Source organism: Monodelphis domestica, chromosome 6 (assembly GCF_027887165.1).
Source record: "Monodelphis domestica isolate mMonDom1 chromosome 6, mMonDom1.pri, whole genome shotgun sequence".
Classification (NCBI taxonomy): Eukaryota; Metazoa; Chordata; class Mammalia; order Didelphimorphia; family Didelphidae; genus Monodelphis; species Monodelphis domestica.
In genome coordinates this window covers 261,901,135-261,915,737 of record NC_077232.1, presented here as the reverse complement: position 1 = coordinate 261,915,737, position 14,603 = coordinate 261,901,135, and the positions used below count along the sequence as shown (strand labels likewise).

The window sequence follows — 14,603 nt, the reverse complement described above, 5'->3', positions numbered from 1 at the left end:
AGGGAGACAATAATAGACATATACAAGGAAGATAATATAGAGAATGAATTAGAGGTGGTCTTAGAGGGAAGGCGCTAAGATAATGGAAGAATAGGAATGGCTTCTTTCAAAAGTTGGACATGAAGGAAGCCAAGGAAGCTAGAAGGCAGAGATGAAAAGGGAGAACATTCCAAATATGAAAATGCTTATTTTGGATATGAGAATGTCTGTGAGAGGGATAGACAAGAGGCCGGTGTCACTGAATTGTAAGGTATGTGGAAAGGAGGAAAGTTTAAGAGGACTGAAAATATAGAAGGAGGTCAGATTATGAAGAGCTTTAAAAGGCAAAAAGATAATTTTGCATTTGATCCTAGAGTATTCTTCATTCATTCCTTCGTTTTTCTTTCTTTCTTCTTTCTTCTTTCTTTCTTTCCTTCCTTCTTTCTTTCTTTCTTTCTTTCTTTCTTTCTTTCTTTCTTTCTTTCTTTCTTTCTTTCTTTCTTTCTTTCTTCCTTCCTTCCTTCCTTCCTTCCTTCCTTCCTTCCTTCCTTCTTTCTTTTTCTTTCTGTCTGAGTATCAGTTCTAAAATAGAAGAGTGGTGAAGGGCTAGGCAAACAAAATTAAGTGACATTACCAGGTTTATACAGATAGGAAGTGTATGAAGCCAGATCTGAACCCAGGTCCTCAACTACTTCAGCCCCGTCCCTCTATCCCCTGTGATGCCTAGTTGCCCCAAGCCAATGGAATTCAACGAATAGAGAAGTGATATTGTTAGGACCACATTTTGGGTCAAATTAGAGAATTGAGGTCAGTCTGAAGATCAATATGGCAGTTGAATGAGAGTTAGGAATGAGGAGAGATTTGTAGCAGGGAGATCATTGGCAGGCTACTTCAACAGTCCAGATATGAAGTGATGAAGGCTTGTACCAGGGAGTTTGCAGTGTCAGAGGATAAGTAAAAAGGATGAAGTAAAATTAAGTTCTTTGTAGAGTTTTTATCTTTAAATTTTAATACTCCCTCAGGCAATTCTCAAACTTTAACTTGCACACAAGGGTGGGGATCACAGAGAATGCCTCCTATTCCTTACAGAGTACCAATATGATGGTGCTTCCCATTAGAAGTCAGCTAGTAGTACCAATTAGCTTTTAGTAAAAAAGTATTTACTAATATATGGTACAGTAAAACAAGAGCTACAAAATATCACCCTCCCCCAGAAACCTGTACACACCCTCCCAAAATTACTGACCACACCAGTAGGAAAATTTGGCATAAATTGAGGAGCACAACCATAGTAAGGCATATAATCACGGAACTCATGTAGCCAGAGTAATTTACAACAGCTGTGGTAGTATTTGAGGTTCCCAATGTTGTTTCTCTCTTAGTACTGTCCTCACAAGGTTTCTCCTTGCATGTATCAGCTGTGATTTGAGGTTTACTCAAGTGGGCTTCCAGGATCTGCTTGTGTAACTCTACTTTGATCACAAGGGTTAACTCTGGAGTTAACAAGCATAACCTTGTATCTTAGGGGAGTATATGTCTTCCAGTATTTGAACAATGCACTTCAAAACAATATGGCTAATACAGGGTGGGGAGGAAATGCTGTTGGCTGGGGGTGGGGGAGACAGACAGACAGACAGACAGAGACATAGAGAGACATAGAGAGACATAGAGAGACAGAGAGACAGAGACAGAGACAGAGATTTTTGTGTCTTTGACCTCTACAAGGGTATCACTTCTGCTAGGTGCTTTTTGGCTAACTCATCTTAGCCAAAATTTAGTCATTTAAATTTCTTCAAAAATACACACAATTTTGCCCATTCAATGATGTTCCCTTTAGTTCTGTCAGAAAAATGTGTTCAGTATTCATGAAGTGATGACTGGATGTTAACATTACATTGACACTTACTTGTTCCTTTTTTAATAAACTCTTTGCTATGATTATGCCATCTATGAGAAATTGAGTAATTCAAATCCTAGCTTACTCTCTTGTGATGATGAAAATTTAGTTGTTACTTGTTAAAATTAATCTAAATATTTCAGTTGTTTTTAGTTTGATGAACAAAATAATGTTCTATATGTGAATATTCAATACATTTTATCCTTAAAATGAAAACTTCTTGATGTATACCCCAATTAAACGTGCCTCACCTATTAAAATCCTCATACAAATATTCTAACATTCAAATTCTTGAATATTCTTATATTCTTAATAATCTCTTCAAAATTAATTTTTGCCATGTCATCTTTATTTTTTCCATCAGCTCATGTTTTCCTATAATAACACATTTTCTCAAAATAATATAACTACTAATTTTGAGAAGGTAATGTTAGGTCTAATTTCCCAGATGAAAAGAATAATCTTCTATATTTATTGGTTTTTCCAATGCTTTTTCTATTCAAACTTTTTAGTTTCCATGCTTTGATAATTATATTATGGGGTATCATATTTGTATGCTTAGTTAGGAATAAAGCACAGAGGCATTCCTCCCTGCTCATACTCAGGATTAAATAAAATAACTATTCGTGATGATAAATCCAATTTCTAATGGAAATGTGAAGAGTTCATTAGTTGGGCAAATGAAAGTCTCTGAAAACTAGGACACCTTAGTATATAGCTAAGATTTCATTTTAGTGTTTGCACAAATTCTCAAAAACATACCATCCATACAAAACAAAATATGTCTCTCTCACACACAAAATCATTTACGAAGCATGTTATAAAAAAGTTAATCATTCATTGAATACTTTGTACAAGAAAAAAGGAGGAGATTCCTTACCAATGAACTCAGGTACTCTAACACGTTAGTTTCAGTGATACTGGAAATTAAATGACAACTAACTTACAAAACAATTATAAATTGAGAAAAGCTCTCAAGGTTTCAGATCTCTTTCTTTATTCCTGAGCTGCCCATGGAAGCAGCTACCATCAAGAGAGTGTAGATACATTGCTGTTCTTAGACAACTCAAGAAATCCAATAGTCATTAAAAGAATGAAAAAATTCACTTCACACCATATTCTGTAAAATATGTCAAGAACTATAGCTGGCAAAAGACACAAGACAATGACAATACAGTACAAAGGTAGTCTTTGAGCTACATCTTTATGTCTGATGTTGGTATGGGAGAAGTAAGAAGATGCGAATTAATGCTAGTCAGGGAATTCAGGAAATATTTAGAATACAGTATCAAAGACCAGGAAGTACTCTTGTTGTGCAAGAAATCTTACTGTGCAGAGATGACTCAATAGTTTTTCAAGAATTCATCAATGAATAGTATCTGAGCGGCCCACTAGGATCACTAACTCAAATACCAAACTAAGGAGTAATGAAGATGAATAAATATGTTGAATATTTGTGTGTGTATCAAATAAAACCTAAAAATAACTGTCTGGAGGAGACAAAAAATAAAAAAGAAAGAAATATCTCTAAAAGTCAAGCACCACCAAAAAACTTGAGACAAGAAAACAATAGTTCTTAGCTTTTGTTTGTTGCAATGGAGCCTTTTGTCAGTTCAGATCCCTTATGAATCCCTTTTTAAAATATTGTTTTTAAATATATAAAGCCAAATACATGAGAGTAGAGTTTTGAAAATGTTTTAAAATAAGATTCAAGGTAATCAGATGAAGAGCCCCCAATGTCAATGATTATTTCAAATGATGGGTCTTTTATATTTCTGACTGGCTTTAAAATAAGCAAAAATAGTAATTCATTGGAATGAACCATCTTGGTTTCCATATAGGTAAGTATAAAAATGAAAGGTTTAAAATTAAGGCACAAAAAAGGTTGAAAAATCATGCTAATTTCCTCAACCCTGCCTTGAACAAGTCACTTAAAATCTGTCCAAATCTATTAAGATTTCCAAAGTTTCCTAAATCTCAATCTATTTATTGAATTATATTACTCTTTTCTCCAAGGCAAAAGTTGTCAATGCTACAGTTAAGCCAATATGGTAACAAAACAAAAACAAAAACAAAAAATTTAATTCAACTCAACAAGTACTTATTGTGTTGGAATTTGTATTGAAAACATAAAAGCAAACATATTCTTTGCCCCCTTTTATTAGAGGAAATAGCATGAATGTGGATAAATCAATTTAAAATATGGAGAAGAGGGAAGGCTATCATTTCACTTAAAACATGTGAAAGATTTGTCATGGGGTAAGTAGTAAGTGCAGTCAAAAACCTAGAATGGTTAGAGTAGTGTTTGTAGATGTTGGCACACTACAAAATCCTAAGTTTATCTTATAGGTGTTGGTTTCTTCATCTGTAAAATGAGGAAATTCTATAAAAAAATAAGGAAATAGCAAAAATCATTCCAATGTGGAGCTTTTGCTAGCATTTAATTTCCTCAGACTGAAATAAAGGATGATATAACTGTAAAATGGGATGGAAGAGGAAGGGTCAAAAAGGACACTGGTCTTATGCTATGGCAATATAATATGCTCTGGCTGCCATTGCCCAGCTGTAAATCTGTGGTCCCATGATAATAATTAAAAGTTTAACTACACCGATAGGCACTGTACCAAGAAAATTATAAATAGAATTCTTACCTGCTAAAAGCTTAGACAAAAGAAAATAACACTGACTTCGACAGGTTTACAAAGGTAACTATTTTTTTGGTCTAGATCTGTGTGATTTTTCTAATGTAGGAACACTCAGTGAGGAAACTCCCTCTTTAAATATACCCACAACAGTTCTGCATTTATAAGCTTAATGCCTGGGAGGCATTAATGCTAGATTAAGAGACTTGTCAAGTGTCACAGAACAAATATGGGTCAGAGGCAAGACGTGAGCTCAAGTCTCTTGATTACATGGCTAGTTCTCTAATGGCAAAGAAGTAGAAACATTATTCCAATGAGGACATTGCTTATTTCTCAGATATATGTGATTCAGTAAAATTGGCTGAAAAATATACTTATAGATTCGAAGAACTACTTTGGAGATGATGCTTGTCCCCATTAAAATGGAGTAGAGGGAAGGGATAGGCAGATATGGGGGTGGTGGGACAGAGAAATGACTAATGGGCTATAATTTATAGATCTGTTAGGGTTCAAAATGGATATAGAAAGGGCTATCTCCTCCAGAACTCAAAATGTGGCCTTCACCAGTTTTAAGGATATTAGCATCCTTTTACCAAGGCTTGTAAACTATTTACATTCCATTTGTCTTTACAAATGTGCACACTGCTTTTGAACTATGCTAGTGTTATAGGGTACAGTGTACTACAGGGAAATAACTAAATTGACTTGAGGAATTCAGTGCAAAGTATACAAACCTTGTGACATCTGGAATGTATACAGACTGATCCCCAAAAAGGATATTAATCAATGCAGGTGTGGGAAACATACAACAGCTTCAAATATGCTCATGATAACTCACAATTCATTAGTAATTCCATTTTCAACTTTAGCTTAATTTTGGCCAATTAAAATTAGAAATGTTTGCCATATGTTTGGCTACAAACAGGACTGCCAATCAACTCTTTTCCTTTGCCTAGAAAAATGCAAAACTTAAAGGCAAATACATTTGTTTAATCATTTGGCAAATATAATGTGCTGGGTAGTGGGCTTGGCTATGGCCACAGGAGTAATCAGAAGATCCAGGATTTGGACCCAAATCCTGAGACAATAAAACCAGTGTGATCTCTATGACATCATGTTGCCTTGAAAGAAACTCAGTTAAGTGCTAGAAATACAAAGGAAGGCAGAAGTGGTAGTCAAGGAACTAAGGAACTTACATACTAATGAGGGAGAAAAGATTTAAATAAATTGGTACATGAGACACCTACAGAAGAGAAGAAAGACAGTTTTAGAGGAAGTATTTCTAGGTGTGGGGAAGACTAGAAAAGACCTCCTACAGTAGGGGGGATTTGAGCTGAGTCTTTAAGACAGTCAGAAGTTCTAAAAGGTTAAGGTCAGGAGGGAGAGTGTACAGTCAGGAGGCAGGGGTGGGGGGGGATTATAGGGGCAGACAATACAAAGGCACTGACTATCAAGAGAAGACAGAACAGTGTTGCTGAATCAATCACAGGGTATTGTGGCAATGAGGAGAATGTCAGCAGGATGGACAGTAGGGCAGGGCTTCCAGACCTCATATTTGATCCTGGAGGTTACAGAAAACTGGAATTAACTGAATGGGAGCAGGGGAGGCTAACACGGTCCTACTTAACATGTTAGGGAAAAAATGTACACAAAGTACCCCACTGGAGTGGGAAGACTTGAGGTGGGGAGATCATTTAGAAGACTGTTGCTGGAGGTGATAAGGACCTGAACTAGGACATAAAATATGCATGTAATCATTTAAATTTAGGATTTGGACCAACCTCTCTTTTCACAAATGAGGAAACTGAGCCTTTATGATATTAAGGCATGGCCACAGGAAAAATAATCAAATCTGGAATTTGAACCCAAATCCTCTCATCATCAATCCAATGGGATCTCTCAATATACAATCTACAAACAAATTCTTATTACATATCTCCTATTTGTAACTAGCACTGCACTATACTGGGGATAGAAAGTAAAAAATAGTCCCTATTCTCAGAGAACATCTATTGTATTGGGAGATATGTTTAAATATAAAAGTATCTACACTAAGATTATGGTGAATCTTGGTTATAACCTAAGATGGCTTCAGCGTTTTCGAGAAGTCTGTCAAGGAACAGGGAAGGGTGCTCTTTTTTCTCTCATTGCAATTTGTCAAATTTTCCCCATTCATTAGGTCTATCACAAAAAGATCTTATTGCTTATAACAAATCCTCCCTAACTTTTTAAAGATAAGTCATATTTAATGGTCTTGTAAAATCAAAATCTTCATATACTTCTAGCCAACTGGTAAGACTGTCATCTTGGCATGTCTTGTCAATAAATTTTTTGTGTTCTTGGGGCATGAAAAGTTCAGAGAGCAGGATTTCTACATCCCTGAAATCAGGCTCATGTCTGAGTGCTCTTTTCAGCTCTTTTAAACTTTTAAATGGTTCAGATATAAATTGGGGTATCCTGCATTTCAGAGAGTCTAAGTCTTGAGTGGTAAAAGACTTATGCACCTTTGCAATGCAGTATTACTGATGTCAGTTTGGCAAAATCCCCGAGAGCCATGATTTTGTGTGCCCCCAGGACTTCCTCAGGTTCATAACTGGTTTGTTTATCTACCATAACTTTATTATTGCACACTGTCACTGCTACTGCTGTTGGTAAAGTGGATGTTTCAGTGCCCTTCATCTCCCCAGTCACTGTTTCAGTCTCATTCCCCAGGTTCCCATTCTTTTTCAGCTATATTCTTGGCATATTTCAGTTATAATTGGCATTTGGGAGAATAATATTTCTAGCTTGTTATCTATTATTTTGTTCATAGCCTTCTTTCCCAAGATTATCTTAATCCCCTTTGTGGTGTATGTACATGCCTTACCAGTAGCCACTAGAGCTAGATATGCTCATGGTCGAGTCTGCCATAATGTTGATATTTCAAATGGCAGTTTGTTCCAATACTTATTGATGTTGAATATTGCCCCAATTGTAACATTAATCATACCAGTTATGGTATTATAAATAAAGCAGTATCCCCAATACGCCAAGATGGATCCCACCAACATTGTCCAAAATATCTTTTGGATCATTTTGGTTTTTTGTTATAGCTGTCCCTTTTTGTTGATATAGTTGTTTTCTATGTACTGACTCCCTGTATACAATCCCTTAAGATGGCTGCCCTGCCCAGAGAGTTCCAACTGTCAGAGAATGGCAGTTGGTAATGGATCCTTCTAAGTTCTGGGGTGTCATTTATAATAGAAGGGTAAAAAGGGGGTAGATTTATGATAAAGGAAGAAAGGTGAAAAAAGGGAATGGAGTTTCCCCCTCTAAGGCAGGGACAGAGTGAAGAGGTGATGTTGATAAGCCAAGGGAGAGAAAGGGAATGGGTTTGTCTTTTCCCCCTCAGCACTCTCTGACAAACCCCCCACTATGACTGCCTTCAACTCTTAACTGCTGGGTTCTCTAAAGCATCTTGTTGAAAAGGCTTATGGTGATAAGTCTTCTTTCTGGGGAGAGAAATGTCACTTCTCTTCTTCCTCAATCCCAAGTTTCCCTCTAGTAATAGTTGAATCAGTTCTTGGGTCTTATTAACCAAAATTTATTGAGGGAATACAGAAAGGGAACAGGGCAGATGGAGGGTAAGGAAGTGAAGTTCAGGAAGGAAGGAGGGAGAAGAGGTCCCTATCTAACAAATACCCTTCCCCCAAAGTCAGACAGATCAGATTTGGTTCACCTGACCCTCTTGGGATTCTTGTTCTTGGCTGCACAGAAAGTGTCCCCAAGTTCAAATTCAAGGAGGTTAATGGAAATCTTTCTTAGTGGACAGCTTATGTTTCAAAGTCCTGTCCAATTGGCTTGTCTTCTTGTGAGGGTCTAGGGTCAGGAATCACAGGGAAAGAGATCACTGGATCAGGGAATTAGCCAGGGCCAACCTTTCTGGTGTGTGTTTCCAGACAGAAGTCAGTTTTTAACTCCTGGATCAGCTCACTCCTCTCTCTCTCTCCAAAGTTCTGTATTCTTTTTGTCCATCCCCCACTGCTATAGAATCCTTTTAGTTCTTCCAAGTTCATTTCCTTTCAAGATCTCAAACCTTCTCTTACAGTAGGCAAAAATAGAAATAAAGCAATTTGGTGTGGAAACATAGTAGCAAGCACAAGGGATCAGCATAGAAGTTGGTGTTTGAGCAGAGGTGGGATTTTCAAATAATTAATTAATTAATTCGATTAGAGTATTTTTTTCATGATTACATGATTCATGTTCTTTTCTTCCACCCTTCCCTACCCCCTCCCGGAGCTGAAGAGCAATTCCAATGGGTTATACATGTATCATTGTTCAAAATTTATTTCCATATTATTAATATTTGCAAGAGTGATCATTTAAAGCCAAAATTTCCAATCATATGGGGTTTTAAGTTTCATATGCTTCTAAATTGTCAACCAAGATAATTTTAGCTTTGTATCTGTGATGAATGTAAAAGGCCTCCAGGAAAAAAAAAATTGTAGAAATTTTCAAAAGACATGCAAACAGGGGGCAGCTGGGTTGCTCAGTGGATTGAGAGCCAGGCCTGGAGATGGGAGCTCCTAGGTTCAAATCTGGTCTCAGACACTTCCTAATTGTGTGACCCTGGACAAGTCACTTAACCCCCTATTGCCTAGCCCTTACCACTCTTCAGCCTTGGAACCAATACACAAGTATTGACTCCAAGATAGAAGGTAAGGGTTTAAAAAAAAAAAAGACATGCAAACAATAGGGGACACTATAGGTAGGTAAAAGTAGGAGAAATTGCTCACCTTTATACCAAGAGGAACACAATAGATGAAAAATGGAACAACCTTATTAGTCTTTTTGTAACAATTTCCATTCACTAAGGCCATCTGGCTATTTGATCTGATACTACTGAGGCCAGTTCCTCCTACCTGAACCAGGAACCTTCTAACAGTATCTCCTTAATCCAGGCTCCAGACCAGGAGGAAAATTAATCTACTTATCTTTGTAATTCCTGCCCTTTGGCTGATGCAAGCCCGTAGTATCTAGCTGGCTGCACACCAGACCAGAAGATGCTTCACATTTCACTTAGGGCATTTCACCATCTTCCCTGCCACCAAATAGGAACAGTAGAGAGGTACATCTCTCATTGACCTTCTGAGTACAGTCATTAATTTAGCAATGACATCATTTTTTGTTGATTTCCCGAGGGGAAAATTCACCATACTCATAAGTACCCAAAGCAAAACTCCCTCCCATTACCATCAATGTCCAATATACTTATTGTCCCAGAGTGTTAGTGTGATTTTAAGCATTTTATCAGTAAGGACTTGTAATTGTACAATTACCAGAAATGGAAGTTGGTCAAACATGAAATGAAAGTAAGAGATGGCTAGGTGGCTCAGTGGATAGAGAGCCATGCCTACAGACAAACTCAAATATGACCTCAGACACTTCTTACCTGTGTGACCCTGAGGAAGTCACTTGACCCCCAGTTGCCTAGTCCTTATCATTCTTCTGACTTGGAACTGATACTTAATATTTATTCTAATACAGAAGATAAAGTTTATCATTTTTTTTAAGTTTGAGATAATAAGTGGTTAACCAAGTGGTACATTGGTAAGCCACATAATATTAAAATATCTGTAGAAATATATAATGCAGATAATTTATGGAAAATTTATGTGAAGGCATGGAGAATAGTCACACAGGAGGAATAGAACAGTTGTGGTCTAAACTGGTGGAAGGAGTGACCACACTGATGTGATCCCGAATGCATAAAAATGGAAGCATTTAACTGATGAGTGAAGTATCAAGGAAATATTTAAATGACAACAGGGATCAAGCCCTTGAAGATGGAAATAATTTTCGTATAAAGGTCTTTTGTGGAGCATGGAAAACTGGAAAAGAAATGACTATAAAAAGCTCACCGAAGGGATGATCTAATCTACTTTGATTCTAATTCTTGGAAGGATTAGAAAAATTTGTTTTTAATATACTTTCCAGAATTCTCTTTCCACACTTGTCATTAAGAAGGTATTTACAGAAGATCTTTAGCTGAGATAGAACACAGATTATTTGAGGCTTCAGTTATTCCTACTGTTTATTTCTTTCCCCTAGCCTATCCACTGAGGACATCAAGCTTACTTGGTTACTGTGGAAATGTTGATGTTGCAAACAGAGATTATCATGCTGAACAAACTCATAAGGCCCCTGACACTCCTAGCAGTTTAACCCTCTTTACCAACCTTACAAACCAATACTTCTCCACCACTCATGTTCCCAAGAGAAAAGGAAAATAGCTGTTAGCTAAACTCGCTAAACTCTGAGCTAAGAGTTTGAATCAGAAGGTAAACAATCTCTTAAGCTTGGAGGACTTCAAAAGGAATTTTATATAAGCAAAATCTAATTATCTGTGCTAGAACCCTTCAAGGCAACTCAGATATACATTCTTACCCTTATAAAAACTGTTATAAGACCTTTAACGACTAAAAGTTGTCAAGATATTGCTAAATCCATGTCTGAAGTCAAGAACTTCAAAGGAAACCAGGATCCTTGGTGCCAACCAACGAGTATTTGTTTGGATCAAAGGCAAGCATCCCATCTCATTACTTCTGGGTTCTTTAATTTTTTACAACATAGCTGACAAAGTTAATCTTTGTCAAGTGATTCATTCTGTGCCAGCCAGCTCTAACTCTGTCACTATTTGAATGATCTAGTAGTGTTAAAGCTGAGGAACGGCAGAAGATGGACCCAGAAGTAGAAGATTATCAAAAATTTTGTTTAGAATTAGCATGTGAGTGAAAACAGTCAAGGTAGATGATAATCTTACCAAAAAGTCTGAGCATCATAATGAAAACCCATCTAGAAAGACCTGGCAGCAGGAAAACATGCTATGATCCTCCTTGCCCGGGCTATTTGAATGCTTTCATACACCTTGGATGGCATGGGGTCAAAAACTCTGTTTTTTTCCATTGATTTGGAGAAGGTTGGTGGGAATATATTTTTCATATATTATATTATTTTTATATCAGGGTCTTGGATTATAAAAGACCAAAGTTAGTACCTGTATATCAGGGAGAGTTTCTGAGCTAGGTCTTAGACCAGGCTCTATTCAGCCTATAAATTTTTGCAGATTCTGGCTAAAAGAAAAGTTCTACAATGATACTTTTCCAACATATGAGTTCAAATCCTACCTTAAACACTTATGAGTTGCATATGCCTGGGCAAATAACTTAACTTCTTTCAGTTTCCTCATCTGTAAAAGAATTACAATAGTATCTACCTCCCAGGATTGTTGTCAATATTAAATGAGGTATCTGTAAAACTCTTTGAAAATTTTAAAGAGGTATAAAATGTTTTTATATGATGATAAAAGAAACTCATAGAAAGATGAACAGATTAATTTCCAGCTAGACAATCACAAAGGACTGATGAGAAAGAAAATAAATAGATATGGTTGTAGAGAGTTTTCTAGTGAGTTCCAGTTGTTACCATGATTGGAATGGCAGAGTAATTCTTGCTAATCACTCAAACAAGGGCTCATTTTTATTTTGAAGCTATTTAGAAGATGCTAAAAAAAATCTCATACTCAAGAATAGTGCTAAATAGATGCTTTGTCTGGACCATGCAGTTTGGAAGGGGAAAAAAAAACCTAGAGGACAATTAAAGCCTTTTGGCATAGGTCAGTATATCATTTGGAATTCTTATAAACTGAATGGTTTTCCTTGAGTATTTGTACTTTTTTTCTCATCAACAGTCACAACTAAAACAACTAAATATATATCAAATGCCTATTATATTATAATACATATTAAATATTTGTTAAGTGACAGAAACTGTTAGGTGGTGGATATATGAAACTAAAACCTTAAGAAAAAGAGCATTATCAATGTTACTAAAATTAAAGTGTGTACAAGGTAAATAGAAACCAATTTTGGGTGGGTTGAGGGAGATAGGTTGGGGAGAGGGAGAGTGGCAGACTACAGCTAGAGAGATCAGGAGAGGCTTCATGAAAAAGGTGACATTTAAGTGAAGTTTGGAAGGAAATTAAGGATTGTAAGTGAGAAAAGAGTCCATTCCCAGTGTGGGGAAAAGCCTGCAAAAATAATGAAGCCAGGAGATGGAAAGTTATGTATGAAGAAGAACAAAAAAGCCAATTTGGATTTGGCTAGAATGCAGTTGGGGAAATCATTACATTACAACAATGATTTTTAAAAGCCTGGAAAGACAGGCTCTAGACAGGTCATGAAAGGTTTAAAAGCCAAACAAAGGAATTTGTATTTTGTCATGGAGATAACAGGGAGCCAATGGAACTTCGTGAACAGAAGAGTGACATAACCAAACCTGCCCTTCAGGAATATTTCCTTTTGGTCAGCTATATAGAGGATGGATTAAAAATGGGAGACAAGAAGTAGGGAACCCATAGGGAAGGTTTACAAAGTCCACATAAGAGGAGACTTGAACTTTGCTTGTTGACTGTGGCATCAATGAGAAGGAGAAAGGTGCAAGATCTATGGAAGAGGTAGTGGTAGAAGAGATTAGATTTTGTGACTGAATAGATAAAGAATTTATGGAGGGTGAAGAATTGAAGATGACTCTGAGATTGTAAAGCAGAAGGATGTGTTGTATTCAACAAAAATAAGTAAGCTGGGAAAGGGAAAAAAGTTTAGGGCTGGGAAAGATTATATATACATCAACACCTGTAGGTAATAGATCAATATTCCCCATAACAATATATATATATATATATATATATATATATACAAACATACTCACATATGTATATATACATTTATTATAAAGATAATATATTTATTCATATATTTTAGCATGTCTGTCTTGAACACATTGACTTTGAGATGTCTATGGGTCATGCAAATGGAAATGTCTACTAGGCAGCTGGGGATATAGAAAGAAGCCAGAGTCTGGATATATTAGATCTGGGAGTCATTTGTATAGAGATTATAATTAAACCAGTAGGAGCTGACAAGATCTTAGAGAAAGAGGGTTACGTCATGCTGTTATTATCCCTAGGGAAAGCTTTGGTCTTAGTTGTAAAATGTTACTGGTTGTAAGCATCTAACTGACAAAAGGCATTGTGATGATGACTGTCATAAAGTCTATGTGATATGTCTTCATTCTCAACTTTCCAGATCAGAATCCATTCTTATGGCACAGTGGAAAGAACACTGGTTTCAGAGTCACAGGACATGATTTACATCCCATCCCTGACTTTTACTAAGTACATAACTTTGAGCAAGAAAATTAATCTCTGGCTAACATGACAGCAAAAAAAAGTAAGGAATGCTGGAGGGGATGTGACAAAATTGGGACATTAATGCATTGCTGGTGGAATTGTGAATTGATCCAACCATTCTGGATGGCAATATGAAACTATGCCCAAAGGGCGATAAAAGACTGTCTGCCCTTTGATCCAGCCATAGCACTGCTGGGTTTGTACCCTAGAGAGATAATAAGGAAAAAGACTTGTGCAAGAATATTCATAGCTGCGCTCTTTGTGGTGGCCAAAAATTGTAAAATGAGGGAATGCTCTTTGATCAGGAAATGTCTGAACAAATTATGGTATATGTTGGTGATGGAATACTATTGTGCTCAAAGGAATAATGAACTGGAGGAATTCCATGTAAACTGGAACAACCTCCAGGAATTGCAACAGAGTGAGAGGAGCAGAACCAGGAGAACATTATATACAGAGATGGATACACCACGGCACAATCAAAAGTAATGGACTTCTCTAGTAGCAGCAATGCAACGGATCAAAGACAATTCTGAGGAACTTATGAGAAAGAATGCTTTTCACATCCAGAGGAAGAACTGTGGGAGTAGAAACACAGAAGAAAAACAACTGCCTGATCACATGGATCAATGGGGATATGATTGGGGATATAGTCTCTAAGAGATCACTCTAGTGCAAATATTAATTATATGGAAATAGGTCTTGATGAATGACACATATAAAACCCAATGGAAATGCTCATTGGCTACAGGGGTAGGGGAGAGGAGAGGTGGGAAAGAACATGAATCATGTAACCTTGGGAAAATATTCTAAATTAATTAAATAAATATTTTCAATTCAAAAAAACAAAAATAAT

General features: G+C 36.6%; 1 protein-coding gene across 6 annotated transcripts in view; it reads right to left on the bottom strand.

Moving 5' to 3' along the window:
• Positions 1-14,603, bottom strand: part of PPP3CA (protein phosphatase 3 catalytic subunit alpha) — a 418,815-nt gene that overhangs the window by 122,428 nt on the left and 281,784 nt on the right. The window contains exon 1 of one of the 6 annotated variants that reach the window (XM_016423040.2): positions 8,436-8,535. The exons of 4 other annotated variants lie outside the window; for them this stretch is intronic. The gene's annotated coding sequence lies outside the window, so the exon portion shown is untranslated. Of the gene's footprint in view, positions 1-8,236; positions 8,387-8,435; positions 8,536-14,603 lie in introns of those variants that run through there. One more of the 6 variants, XM_056803153.1, reaches the window with a different exon arrangement.